The sequence below is a fragment of the Arvicanthis niloticus genome, chromosome 14 (assembly GCF_011762505.2).
Source record: "Arvicanthis niloticus isolate mArvNil1 chromosome 14, mArvNil1.pat.X, whole genome shotgun sequence".
NCBI classification, from domain to species: domain Eukaryota; kingdom Metazoa; phylum Chordata; class Mammalia; order Rodentia; family Muridae; genus Arvicanthis; species Arvicanthis niloticus.
In genome coordinates this window covers 40400166-40414114 of record NC_047671.1, presented here as the reverse complement: position 1 = coordinate 40414114, position 13949 = coordinate 40400166, and the positions used below count along the sequence as shown (strand labels likewise).

The 13949-nt window shown below is 41.2% G+C and overlaps 1 pseudogene; it reads left to right on the top strand.

Annotated features, from left to right (window-relative positions):
* The first annotated feature begins 1185 nt into the window (after positions 1 to 1185).
* On the top strand, positions 1186 to 2003 carry LOC117719614 (ADP-ribosylation factor-like protein 6-interacting protein 4 pseudogene; annotated as a pseudogene).
* Positions 2004 to 13949: the final 11946 nt, after the last annotated feature.

Sequence of the window (13949 nt, the reverse complement as noted above, 5' to 3'; positions counted from 1 at the left end):
TCTTCTCAGTATGACCACACTGACTAAATATCTCATCTGCTTTTCACTGGTTCTCATGAGTCTCATTAATTTGGGTTGACATTTGGGGTGATGGCTGAGCCTGGGCTGCAATATTAAAGCTTCAGTGACGCTATTTATTTCAAGAGGGAAAACGGTGGGATGGAAAATACTATTTTTTTTTTTTTTTTAAGAATTCTATTTTGTTTTTACACTGTGCTTTTCTGTATGTCTATGTGGTGGTGCATGAAAGTGCAAGTTGCACAAGGTACCAGATTTAAAGAGATTAAGCTGGGCCTGGCGGCAGGAGCCTGTGATCCAGCACTTAGACAGAGGCAGGTGGGTCTTTTTTAGTCTTTTCTATACAGTGGGTTCTAGGACAGACAGAGCTACATAGAGATATTCTGCCTCAAAAACAAACTAAAAATAAAACAAAACAAAATCAAATAATATAAGTAAAATATACTATTATATAAGAAATCAATCAACCAAACCCTAAGGAAAATGTTAAAAGCAAGATTGAAGTCGACAGACTTGGAACAAATGTGTTCTATAATAACTGTCAGACTGTAATAAGTATAAATTGGATTTACCTTTGAAAATAAAAAGGCAGAGACTGAGGGTGTGACTCTGTGATAAAACAAGAGCTTAACAAATAGGAATGCCTTTGTTTAATTCCCTAGCTCAAAATGAACAATAATTTTTTAAAAGTACTACATTGCAGCCGGGCAGTGGTGGTGCACGCCTTTAATCCCAGCACTTAGGAGGGAGAGGCAGGCAGATTTCTGAGTTTGAGGCCAGCCTTGTCTACAGAGTGAGTTCCAGGACAGCCAGGGCTACACAGAGAAACCCTGTCTCAGAAAACCAAGAGAAAAAAAAGTACTACATTGCGACAGATGTAATGCACATTTTATTAAAGAACTATCCATAAAGTAGAATAACTAAGACACTAGTGCTGATACCCTACTATTCTGAGGTAGCTTTTAAAGTATGATAGAGAATTTAGGAGTCATAATGAAAAAAAAATCAGCACATATTTAAAAATTTAAAACAAATTGGGAGGGGCTCTCTCCGGCAGGAATGGGTATTAGGCTCCCGAGGATCAGGCCTCGTTGGTGCTGAGTTTGGATTCACCTCTGCGGATGTGCTCAAGAAGAGTCGCAGGTTAAGTCTCTAGCCCACCTCACTATGGCTCACGTTGGCTCACAAGCGCTCGAGAAGTCCACAGTCAGTCCGTGGTCGGTGAGGGTCAGAAAAGCGAAGTAAGGAGAGTTGTAAGGACACCTCGAGGAACTGTTGGGCCTACAAATCCCAAGATCACAAGGCCAGCAGTATCTCTGGTGTTGAGGAGAGACGCAAGCACAAGGCCGGGATGACATCGAGATCCAGCTCTTCCTCATTCTCCTCTTCCAGTTCTTATAGCTCCACCTGGTCCTCATCCTCCAGTGATGGGCGGAAGAAACGAGCAAAGCACAAGGAGAAGAGGAGGAAGAAGAAGAAAAAACGGAAGAAGAAGTTGAAGAGGAGAGGCAAGGAGAAGGCAGTGGTGGTACACCAGGCTGAGGCTCTGCCTGGCCCCTCACTGGATCAGTGGCATAGATGTACTGGGGAGGACAACGATGGCCCAGTCCTGAAGGATGAGCAGAAGTCTCGTATCCAGGCGATGACGAAGGAGGAGTGGAAGGCTCGGCAGAGTGTTATCCGAAAGGTGGTGGACCCAGAGACAGGACGCACAAGGCTCATCAAGAGAGACGGCGAGGTTTTAGAGGAAATTGTAACCACAGAAAGACACAGAGAGATCAACAAGCAAGCTACCCGAGGAGATGGCCTGGCCTTCCATATGCGAGCCGGCCTGCTTTCTTGAGGGCCTTGCCATCCCAGGTGTGTGAACCGCTGTTGGTGGCTTGGAGACTGATGGGTCCAGGTCTTTCCTACTGTGCCTTTCCTACAGCCCAGCATTCTCTTGAGTGCAGTGGGTAGCTTGAGCACCGAATTTGGACAGCAGAGTGTCACTATTAAATGATGTTGGTCACAGAAAACAACAACAACAACAAACAAACAAACAAATTGGGGAAAATGTTGTAAACAACATTGAAGAACAAAACCAAAATAGTCAATATCGATCTCTGTCTACCTACCGGCCTATTCTATAGCATCAGTGATATGTAAGGAGTTATGGCAAATCAATGAAGTACAGCAGTAACTCCACAGGAAACTGCAAAGTGTATGAACAGGAAACTTGGAGAAATAAACTCAGATGATCAAATAAAAATACTCTGAACTATGTTAATATTGCGCATATTTGAATTAAAATGAGATGTGATTGCTCAGGTTTAATTTGTATTTGCAATAATTTAGTGGCTAATAATTTAGTGGCTAATAATTTAGTGGCTAATAATAGCCTAGAGCCTGTTGACTGCTGGGCAATAAAAATTCCTCAGCCAGAAGCAGTAGCACCTTCGTTTAATTCTAGCACTGGGGAGGCAGAGGCAGATAGGTCTCTCTGAGTTCAAGGCCAGCTCGATCTACCCAGAAAGTTTCAGGATAGCCAGGGTTACATAGAGAGACCCTGTTTCACAAAACGAAACAAACAAACAAACAAAAAGATTTCTCAGCACTTTGGAGATTATAGACCAGCACAGGAGGTTTAGAATGGAATTTGACGTGATTCACCACATTTAAAAATACTTCTACCATTTGATCAATGAATGTGCTTTTAGGACTTAGAGACTAGACACTTCTCCATAACATTAGCTTTCAGTCCCAAGGCAGTGGCTTGCTTTGGTCCCATGCTGAGACACTGTACAGCCCAGAAGTCATGGACTAGCTTCTTCTATTCTACCAGTCAGTTCCCTTTCTTGTACCATTTTAGATAAATTCATCCTCAAACCCCATAGTTCTCAGAATATTTTACACCAATAGTGATTCTTTTCTCCTTATTATTATGGCCATGTAGATGAGTCAGAATTTCTCTACTCTCTCCCCTTTGGCCCCAAGAATAAAGTCCCAGGATTGTAGCTACTCTTCCTCAGAAGCCCTATCTTCATATGCATTCCTATGCAGTCTAGCTCAGAGGAACTCACTCAGACACCCAGAATGGATGTGTCCTTCTCTGGTTCCAGATTCTACTATTTTTATTATAGTTATTTGCAGTGTCTGGGATCCAGTCCAGGGCTGCTGGTATGCTAGGCTACCGGTCCTACTACTGAGCTACACCTGAGATCTCTAGTTATTGCTTATCCCCCGTACTTCATGCATTCTAAAATGTAAAATTTTTCTTCTTCCTTTCCTCATTGGTAAAATCATGACATCTTAAAAGTCAGCGCTTTGCAGCTAATAGGTAATGATAATGTTTTCTTTCTTAGTGGGTCCTAAGATAAGATTGTATTTCTTCATAGTCATCGGTATTTTACTCCTGACCAATTAGTTGTTAAACATAGTTTAATGAAAACATCAGGCCAATGTTATATTGACGGTGTGAGGTTTGATATTAACGCTGTCACTCAATGTTTGCTTAACCGTGCTTGCCTTTTGTTTCTTATAACCTTTCTTAATGTGTTGTCAGCATTTTAGAGAAGCTTTTTCTTAGTTTGAAGGCTGTTTACCAGAACAGGCATTTGCAAACTGGCAATTGATTTTAGAGTTGTTCTTGACCCTGGCCACGGACACACACGCTCTCATTTCTGGAGCACATCTTTTTTAGCATCGTTTTGTTTTGCTTATGGGTTTCTGTCCTCTCTCTCCCCAAACTCTCAAATGCCCACTTCCTTTCTTTGTAGAGTTTACATGAACTATGATTCAGATAAAATATTCTTTCCGGAAGAGGCTAAGTTGAGGGTAATAACCTCACGGCCACATAGGTGAGGGCAGGGTTCTGCAGTTCCCAGCCCCTGCTTTCTAATTTCTGAAAACTTTACCTCAGAGTTTTGGGGACAAGCAGTTAAGGAAACACACACGGATGTACTTTTTAAACTCCGAAGCTTTGACATTTCTGGGTGTTATTAATAGCCTCAGAGGGCACCTTTAGTAATAGCTAGCTTTAACTAATTTCCTGAGCAATGACGCAAAGCACCCCACATACTGAGTTAAGCTAGGATGAATTCCTCACTTTCTACTATAGATCATTATTGTATCTGCCCAGCCCTGATAGTACCTGCTCTCGTGTTCAGATAACCCTACAAAAAATAGAAGTACATCAAGGTCACCTCCCAGGCTTATGACACAGTAAAGGGAAAATGTAGCTATTTTTTAAGCCAGGTTGCTCCATCATGGGCAGATTGCCTCCCATCCATACAGCATTCTTTCTGCACATAATTCTACAGTGAACATCTCGGCTTCTGTAATCTTGTAATCAATCTGCAACCATAGGATCAAGTACAAATTGCTAAGCAATGCCCAGCTCTGTGCACCATGATAGTCGGTGAACAATGGAACTGTAATTCCAGAAGCGACTCAGAGTCAATTCCTTTGCCCTAACGGGTAATCACTTCTGAAGCTTCTAAGACAAATTATAATTTGGTCTATTCTTAAAGACCTCCCGAGGCGATTTGCCAACCTCTCTCAGAAGCCCTTTCCAATATTTAGCAAATGTTGCTGTCAGTAAATACTTTTTTTGTACCTCAAGGAAATTTCCTATGGCACAGAATAACCAATTTGTGTGTGTGTGTGTTTATTTTGTTTCTACCTCGGAGAAAAGAGGTAATACTGATAGTAGGCAGTGTGTTTGAGTTATCTCTGACTTGTTAAAACTCTTCGTTTGCAAGGTAACATTCAAATTCCTTAGTGTAACATAAAGGCTGGCCAGACTCAGCCACTGGCTTCATTCAGAATACTGACTCTGTTATGCCTTGGCATGTAGCTTGTGTTTAGCCCCACCAAGTACTTTCTGAACCCCAGCCTTGTGATGCATATTGATATATTTAGCTAGAATATTGTCTCTACTTGTCCTCCTAATTTGACACATTTATTTTTTTCTTTTAGAAAAAAAAAAACCCAAATTATTATTGATATTATTTGGGGGTGGGGTGGGGCTGGGTCTCATGTACCACAGACTTGCTTTCTATTCTTTGTTTAGCCAACAGATGATCTTGGACGTCTGGTCCTCTTGCTGGTATGCCCTGAGTGCGGGGATTACTGATGGACCCCGTGCTGATGATCAAACTCTGGACTTCCTACTAGAAAGCCCTCGAGAAACTAAGTGGCATCCCCTGTCATCTTTTCCTTTGTTTCAGATCAAGTCTTACCCCTTCCTCCTGTTTCCTAAGCGCTCGATCATGTTGCACTTCCCTCAAGCTTCCGTTATAGTCTGTCACACTAACATGGCCGTTAAACTGTTCATATGCTGTTGAGGGTGGTTCTGATGCTTTGATCGGGAACCTGTGTTTACTGATGCCGAAGGTCGTAGCCCCCGCTTGGTTTTTGATCTATCAAATAGAGTCGCCAATAGCCAATGGTTGAGCACAAGGTGGGATACTGAGAGTTGCGTGGGTAGAACTGGGGAGAATCGGGAGGACTAGGGGAGAAGGAAAGGGAAGCAGTAGCAGAGGAGATAAAGCCAATGAGCCGTATGAATTTCGAGGAAGTGGCCTCTGCTCCCTTCTTCAACTGGGTTTGGGGTAGCAGGGGAAGATTTAAGAGTGACCAGTTATTGAGTTAGCAAAGGCATTTTAAGAATAATTAGTGTGTATGTGTGTGTGTGGGTGGTGGTGGTGGTACGTGCACGCGTGTTTTATATTCTTGCATCCGAGATAGCTTCTGGACGGGTGCGCTCATGCGACCGGCCAGGAACACAAAGCGGTGTAGACGAAACTAACACTTTACAGCATGCTATTCCTCACCTTTTGCTAGATAACGGGAAATAAATGGAGATGGATTCTCATGCACTGTGTATAGACAGAAACTGACTTCTAGTGGTGGCTCACTGAGTGAATAGAAGTGGGTAAGTGAACAGCTGTCCCAAGATCCTTTGGTTATTCAGAGAACCTAAAGACTTTCTGTTCTCGTAAGTTAACATGAGTACGAATATAGACTGGAACGACCTGCTAAGGAACCAACCTATCTGTTGGTAAGATATGCTGACTATGCGGCCATCATTGGAAGTTGTCGAAGGGCAAATACAAGTGTGTGTGTGTGTGTGTGTGTGTGTGTGTGTGTGTGTGTGTGTGTGTGTGTGACTTTGAGAGACATCATGGCAGGCCCCCATCATTAACACAAATAAATAAATAAATAATTTGACCAAGCCAGAAAGCCAAACACGACTGTTTCATTATCAGAGATTGGTTATTATTATTATTTTTTTCTATTTGCTTTTCAGTACTGGTCAGAAGGACATTTTGTAGGAGCATTTGGATGCTGGCAGTTAATGCTGTGTCTGATCCTTGTCATCAGAACGCTCTGGAAGGCTATCAGTGTCACGAGAGATTTTGATGGCGGGAATTGAAAAACTGAGATCTTTTTAAGCTGAAGACAACTGGTACAGACTGTGAGAGCCACGGTCTTCAGGGCATCCTGAGGCTTGCCTGATTCCGTGACCACTCTGTGCCCATGAATGTGCCCCAGAGTCAGTAAAGCAAATTAGAACCAGGATTGGAGTCACTTTTGTTTCCTACTGTGAAGGGAAACCCTGAAGCTATGCTCTACAAGCACTCACGCCCAGCTAGTTTTTCTCAGCACCATCTTTTCTTCCAAACAACATGGTTACACTAACGGAGATCCTTGTTAATCTCTGTAGCCTACGTGCTTCCGAAAAATGTTTTGGATTTTCCTTGATTTCTACCTCACTCTCGTAGAGGGCTTGACGAGTGTTGAACCTATTAAGATATGTTTTTGATGCTGTTTATTTGGGGTTAGTAGGAACAAGGGAAAAACAAAGGCTTGTATAATTTACAGACTAGGAACCCCCTTTTTGCTAAATGTTCCTGGGGCTGCTGCTGACATGATATCTATAGGATGTCCTTTTTCTGAACCCATCCATCAGCATTTAGGACAATAATAGGAGTTAAATTGTTGAGGGGAACTGGAGAACGTTAAGCACCATTTAATTTGTACCCCAAAGAAATATTATACGGCCTCTTTGGAATACCTATTTTCTGTTTCTAATGAGGAAAGCAATTATGATTTTGATGCATCTGTTATGACTTGAATCAGCTATTAAAGGAACAGGTGCCTTGGTGATTATGTTAATAACAGAAGTTTGAGTCTCATGTATGTAAACCTTTCAATAAGTGAACAACAGTTCTTTCACCCTTTCTCCCTGTATCCCTCTGTCTCCCAGTCTCTTCCTTCCCCTCCTTCTGTTCCTCCTTCCTTCTCTCCTACCTTCTTCTCTTCATCCCTTCCTCCTCCTCTTTCTCCCTCCCTCTCTACCTTCTTTCTTTTTCTTCTTTCCTAAATTAGATTTTGAGTGTTACATAGAGATGTCTTATACTTTATCACACATTTATATTTGGGGTACATTGTTTCCTTGATTGTGTCCCTTTGAAAATATTATTATTCCCTCTGATTTCAAAAGACGAGAAGCCCATTCTAGATTTTGTATGTTATCCACAGTACTTCAACAGAGACAGATATTTGTTTTGGTAATTGGGTTGAAGGTTAAGAATCTTAGGATTACTAATGGAATACCAAGGAAATACCATGGCAATAGCCTGTCTTGAAGATACCTGTAACCAGCAACTTGAAGGGAGATATCTCATACCTGGCACTGAGCCTTTTATTTGGCAACACCATGCCTTCTATGGAGTATCTCCAATTAAATCCTTTTATGTGAACACATACTTGTCTACACACACACACACACACACACACACATAGACACACACACACACATAGACACACACAAAGACACACACACAGACACACACACATAGACACACACACACACACAGTTTATCAAACAGTATGTGTGCATATGAATTTTCCAGCCATCTTTAGCTTTAGTTATCTTTCTCCACCCCTCCTCTGTTCTCCCATCCCAACCCTTTTAAACCTCTGCCTTTATTCTCTGCTTTGCTTTTACATCACATGAATCCTACTATCTCTCCTCCCTAAAGTTCTCTCTTCATCCACCAATAGTCCCTTTCTACGTTCCTTGATTCCAAGTTGAATACACAGATCTGAATCAATACTGAGATCTGTATATGAATGAGAACGTGTGATGTCTGTCTTTCTGGGTTTGGGTTACATCACTCGGCATGTGCAAGAAAGATCCCCACTTCCCACATCCTCTCCAGCAATTGTTTTCTTCTTTCTTTCCATAAGTTAACCCACTTACTGCTTGCCGAGGATGTCTCAAACACTAGTGTTTTTACTGGTCTATCAATCCCTTCAGTCTGACCATTGACTTTGCTGTCAGTAGACTTGGTTGAGGTCTCCACCAGCCACTGTTTTCATGAAGGAAAGACAGTGTCACATACACAAGGCCCATATACTTATCCTGGTGTTGGTTGATTTCAATTGTCTTTACCATTTTTTAGAAGTAGTGAGTCCTGTTTTTACCTAAGATCCCAACTACTTTGGTTCATTTAGCCATGTTACCATGACCTAGGCCCAAACCTGGAAAGCATCTTTTGTTTTCTTAATCTTAGTCATTCCAACTTGGGTGAAATGAAATTGCAAAGCAGTTTTAGCACAATTCCCTAATGGCTAAGAATGTCAAACACTTCAAAAACTATCTCATTACAATTAATTAATTAATGTACATGTGTGTGTACATGTGTGTGTGCATGTGTGTGTGTGTGTGTATCTGTCTGTGTGTATGCCAAAGCATGAACATGGCAGTCAGAGAACAGCTTCCAGAAGTCAGTTCTCTCTTTCCATCATGTGGGATCCAAGGATTAAGTTCAGATTATCGGTCTGGAGATTAAGTGCCTTTACCCACTGAGCCATTCTGTCTCCATGATAGTGAACACGGCTAAATAAAAATATTTCTTAGCCATTTAAAAGTCGTCTTCTGAGAATGCTTTCTTCATTCTATACCTCACTTTTTAGTACGGTTGTTTGCTTTCTTGGGGGTTTCGTTGTTGTCCTTTTGCTCTGTATATATTCTAGACATCAATCAGATATATAATTGAAAATTTTTTTCAATTCTGAAGGGTTCCTCTTCAATAAACTAGCAGTTCGTGGTGTAACACAGAAGCTGTTTGATTTCACTAAGTCCTACTTGTTGATTGTTGGTTTAATTTCCCAGGTAAGTAGGGTCCATTTCAGAAAGTTCTTATCTGAGCCTGTCACCCAGAGTATATGTCCTGTTCTTCTAGAACTTTCATAATTTCAGCTCTCACGTTGAGATCTTTGATTGAAGGATGAAAGAGAAAAATCAAGTTTCACTCTTAAGCATGTAGATATCCATGTGCCATTTATAGATGTTGTCTGTTCTTCAGGGTATATTTTTGACATCTTTTTCAAAAGTCAAGTGGCTGTGGGTGTGTGGACTTATAATAGTAAGACACTAATGCTGAAGACATCACATAGCTTGATCATGGGACACGAAAAAAGGTAGTACTGACCAGGAAGCTAATGACCAAGGTGTCAAGATTCTCCTCTGGCATGAATTTTACTGAGATAGCCACCTACTTTCTACTTGAGTTTTAGATTGGTCTACTTCACAGGCAGTAACTATGCTTGATATTGTAAATCTGGCCAAGAGCCTGTGGTTGAAGAACTTATAGTGTTCCTGTCTGAACCTAGTGTTACTACTTTTGCTAAATGGATATTGCATCAACCCCCATGCCCCCCCAATTCATATTTTGGTATCCTTAGTGAAGCTTTCAGACAGTGTCTGAGAAATTTCTTTGTGCAGTAGATGGAGGTCAACACAGAAACTCACAAAGTGCAGAGAATAAGTGGAACTTTTTTCATGCTGCTTTGCCCAAGGCTCAGGAGCTAACACAGAAGAGGTTCAGAAAGCTTATAAGAGGTGGGGGTCTGGAAAGAAACAGTATCTTCTGGACAGGACAGGGCTGTTGTGCTCACAGACTCACAACAGCAGTTGTGTGTACATGATCAAGCCAGTCAACATCCCAGCTAAGAGGGAGGAAGGGCTCAAGAGCTCCCTCCCAGAACTGAGGAATTATTGATAGCTGGTGCAGGTGAGAGAGAATCTTTTCTTTAGGGGTATCCTGTCAACAATGTTCCAGTGGATGGCTCTTCACCAAGGAATAGAGCGGCAGCACAAGTTAGACTCAGTTGGTTATAACAACAACAAAATAAAGACACAAAGTTGGGAACTGATAGTGGTAGGAACCAGAAGCAGCAGGGAGTGAATATGATCAGAATATATTGTATTCGTGTGTGCAATTATGAATGAATTAATGAAAAGATATTAGAGTAAATGTCATAATATTGTAGTTTATAATTTTATAATATTAAAATATACTAAATCCAGAATTTTGGGATTAGAGTTGAGAACTAGCTCTGTATAATGACTTTTAAAAAAGCATTGTAATTTTTTTCTTGTTTGTTTCATTTTGTTTTTCAAAAAGACAGAGTTTCTCAGTGTAGCCCTGGCTGTCCTGGAACTCCCTTTGTAGACTAGGCTGGTCTTGAATTCAAAGAGATCTGCTTGTCTCTGCCTCTTGAATGCTGGGAGTAAAGCCACCATGCCTGGCTTAAATGTTGTATTTTCAATACCTAAAATAGGTATAAAATTGTAATTATTCCACAGTCTAGAAGTACCTACATCATGGGGTTGTTGTGAAATTTAATAAGATAATGATACAAGCAAAGAACATTCACATATATAATGCTTTAAGCTATGCATGCACAGACTCACACACAGATAGACAGACACACATAGACACACAGACAAACATAACGCTGCTTTTCAACCTGCAGCTAGAAGGAAGGTTAGATGAGAAGGTCTGGAAATTGTGTAACTATCATCTCTCCAGATGATTCTGATATACAAACATATTTGAGAACCATTGGTTTGGAGCATTTGTTATTGTTGATGTTTTAAAATGGAGATGATTTTTTAACAAAGAAGGATTTCCATCTTACACTTATAACTTCTCAGAGAAGTTGAGTCTAGAAACTTTCTAGAAGTCTCTTCTGAGGGATCCTCATTGTCTCTAAATTCCTTCTTAAGTAGTCTTTTTAAATGTTCCAATGAGCAAGAAGCCTTCACTTCCTTTGCCCTGCAAAGACAAAGACATTTGGCATGGAATTCCACTGTAAACGGATATTTTATCCTTGTACCTCAGTCTTGACCGTGAATTTCATTTTAACTCTCAGAAAATGACTTACTTATGTATATTTTGCTATATCCTCATAATGTGAATGTAAAGACACCTCCATTGGAATTTCCAGGAAAGGATAGCCAGAAAGAGATTTGAGTGTGAGATTATGAACAAAACCAATGACAGTCTACTCATTGTTGGTAAATTAGGTGGTGATAAACATCACCAATACTGGCTCTGTGGTTGGATTGATTGACGTGGAACGTGGTAGGGAATCTTGCATAGATTCCTTCTTCTCTTTGTTTTATATAGTTTCGGGATTCAAATCTGTACTCCATCAGCTGGAAGTGACCAAAAGCCAACTCCTGCTAGCATCCAAAGGGGCCAGTGTGGGATTATATTTCAGTTCTTACACTGGTCCAGGGATTAATGTGTTGGTCTGTTTTCTGCTATAACTAGCTCTAGGGATTCACAATAAATCTTAATACTCAGTTAATTCCAACCTATCACACACATCATTCTCCCTTTCAGTTGGTTTCTTTCTTACTCTATCTTTGACTTCATCCTTCTCGGCCTCACTATTCCAGCACAAAGAGGCTGCTCTTTTGTAAGAATTTGAAGAATTATGTACATGAATGTTCAGGGATGGGATCCCATTAGCAGTGATCCAGATCAGATGTCCATTTATCACCTCACCCTCATCTCTACACAGCCAAGCACTGTCTTACAGTGATTGCCAGGCCTGGAACAGCATGCCAGTCTCTCAAGGGATGGGATCAACCACATCCCAGGAACACCCAGAAGTCATAGATTTACGATTCTTGTATTCTATTGACTGATCTCAGAAAGATTTAAATATTACATCCCTAGCTTTCCCTTCGATCAATATATTATTTTCTACTTGAATGAGTTGACTTTCCAGATGATGCTGTGAATAGCAGGCCACAGTGGGGACTTTAGTTTTTTGAGAGGTCCGTGACTGTAGGTTCATATTTAATGGTAATCCATATAGTGGCCACCCAAGCCCTGTTCTGCAAAGCCGACACTTTACATAGTTGTTATAAGCATCTTCTTTGTGAAAAAGCCTTTCGCTTTGACTTCTCCACTTCCTCCAGCAACCTCAACTTCAGGATTAATGTGTTTCCTTGGGCTTCCTAATTCACAGCACCTTTGAGTTTCTGAAGTATACATGTAGAAATTACCAGAGCAATGAGATTATGCTTTGAAAATATGAATATTTTCAAACCCATGAATAACGTGATTTCCAATTTTGCTTCAAAAGATGTGTTCTCAGATACCCAGTGACCCATCTCTTGGGACCACTTTCTGTGAGGCAGTGGTGAGCAGAGAGGTGACATGGTCATACCTTTCTGGCTGTGAATGGGTCCATGTAACAGGGATAAGTTTGCTGATGGTTCTCCTTTATTCAGCCTTGCGCCCCATACCAAAATTGAACACATACCCCATAGAATTCAGTTCTGATGGATGCTGGGACTTACGAAAGAATGGTTAGAGATAAGTGTGGTGGTTTGAATGAGAATGGACCCTATAGGTTCATATATTTGAATGTTTTGTTACTGGTTGGTGAACTGTTTAGGAAGGGTTAAGAAGTGTGGCCTTGTTGGAGAAGATATGTTACTGGGGGTGGGCTTTGAGGTTTCCAAAGCTGACTCTGAGCTCAGTCTTGCTCTGTCCATCACATTCTTGAGGATGAGAAGTCAGCTCTCAGCTACATCTTCGTGCCATGCCAGGCCTGCCTGCATTCCTGTTACCAAGCTTCCTGCCCTGATGGTATTGGGTTCTGATGCTGTAAGCAAGCCCCGTGTTGTGGGAAATAATAAAAAAGAACGGGCAAGTTCCCACGCTATGCCCAGGCACCGGCAGGCCACGTGGCTCCAGTGAGGTGTTCTCATCTCTGCAGACCCTCTGGTCCAGAGCTCCCGAGTTCCCTTGGGTGGTCACTGCCACGTCAGCCTCATGAAAGATCGCCCACCCAGCGGTCAGCCACCACAACACCCAGAAACTCAGTAGAAACAAAATTCTAGAAGCTTATAATTAATCAGTCAGGTTTATATATTAATAAATCCTTAATTTACAAGATGCCCACACAATAATTCCATGGCCGATTGATAATGATACAAGCTGCCCACTTAGATTAGACAAGTTACCCCAATTATTTTAACCCTATATGAAATTATATCTACCTGTGGCTATTTAAAGCCACGCTGGTTCTGAATCATCCCGCTCATTGCCTTCCATCTTGATCTTCCTTTCCTCTACCGAGTCACTCTCTGTCTCTGCAACTCTTAGCTCCGCCTCCCTTTTCCCTGTCCAATCACAGGCCTCCTGCTACACTAATAATTAAATAGATTGGACAGGGAAAATCCTGCCACAGCCCCGAATCACAAGCTTTCTTTCATGATCTGCTTTGGCCATGGTGTCTCTTCATAAAGATAGAACAGTAACTAAGACAATAAACAGCAGACACTTCAAATAATAAACATATTCTGTGTTTGGAAGTGGGGTTTTGAAGAAGCTCTTTACAGGACAATTTGTCAATAGTTATAATATTTATAATACGATATCTGTAAAGGGCCAGTGAGAAGCTTTCATGGCTGGTGACCTGAGTTTGATTCTTGAGACCCACATGGTGGGAGAAGAAAAATGACTTTCTAAAATTGTCCCCTGACCCCTACAGTTGTACTGTGGCACAGAATGCCCCATATGAATACATGTATAATTTTTTTTTAATTTATAAAAAATTAACACAATACC